This window comes from Echinops telfairi, unplaced genomic scaffold (assembly GCF_000313985.2).
Source record: "Echinops telfairi isolate 266 unplaced genomic scaffold, ASM31398v2 ScPeMD7_4225;HRSCAF=4972, whole genome shotgun sequence".
NCBI lineage: Eukaryota > Metazoa > Chordata > Mammalia > Afrosoricida > Tenrecidae > Echinops > Echinops telfairi.
In genome coordinates, this window is record NW_022108124.1 from 24,926,863 (window position 1) to 24,927,833 (window position 971).

Sequence of the window (971 nt, forward strand, 5' to 3'; positions counted from 1 at the left end):
TCTTTACATAAAACTCTCTCTTATACATGTGTTGCTGTGGATTTGTTTCTCTAAAGTACCTAGACTAATACAATGGGGAACCAGATTTTCCAACCTACACAGAGCTGAGTACATTTGCTCTGAGGCTAAGGGGTGGAGGGGGCTCTGCATCCTCAGAGCTAAAAGACTTTTGTAACATTTGTCCAATCAGGACAGAAGCCAGGGGGCTTCAGAGACTGACCTTACCTGCAGGTATGGCTGTCAAGATGCTGTCCCAAGTAAGAATTGTATCATGAGTCAGTTATGATCCTGAATTCTGTGTTGGGATAGAAAAGTGGTCCCTGTGTCAAATAAAATTTTAATAGAACATTTATTAAATTTTAAGAGACAAAAAACACACACACATACATCATATGGATTTGGAAAGACATTAGCACGAGGTCAAAATAACAACTGAGGATTCACACATAGGACCCTGGATAAGTACAGCATAGAACAAATGACATGTCAGAGCATCATTGGTGGCAAATCAATACATCACAGATACAGGTGGGACTGCAGCAGCAGGAATGGGACCATGATTAGGACATGCATATCATTAGATAAAGGACTTACAAATTTGGTCTAGGGTCTTCACACAAAGCCAGTCGTGGCCAGACTCACGACAATAGCCCCCTGTCCTCAGTAAGGTGATCTCCATCAAGCATACACCTAAGCAGGCCCATGGAGAGGGGCTGGCTGGAAAGGCGTGCAGGCAATCTATTTCTAAGGCATGCTCCCCGAGGAGAAGATGATCTACAATTTGGTTAATGATCAGAAAGAATTCAATGGAGGCTTAGTCAAAGTGGGGACACACTGAGTTGTCACTGTCCTCAGCAACCCAAACCTAAAACCCAACTCACTGCCATCGAGTGGATTCCGGTTATAGCGACCCTTTAGAACAGAGTAGAACTGCCCCTTGGGGGTTAAATTAGAATCCCTGTCTTTCTCCC

General features: G+C 43.8%; 1 protein-coding gene across 1 annotated transcript in view; it reads right to left on the minus strand.

Moving 5' to 3' along the window:
* The window catches only part of LOC123522267 (zinc finger protein 432-like), a 48,653-nt gene extending 48,043 nt beyond the window's left edge, over positions 1–610 (minus strand). Inside the window, exons 1-2 of the mRNA XM_045295016.1 lie at positions 595–610; positions 226–320 (exon numbers count right to left, since the gene is read on the minus strand). The gene's annotated coding sequence lies outside the window, so the exon portion shown is untranslated. The remainder of the gene's footprint in view (positions 1–225; positions 321–594) is intronic.
* Positions 611–971: the final 361 nt, after the last annotated feature.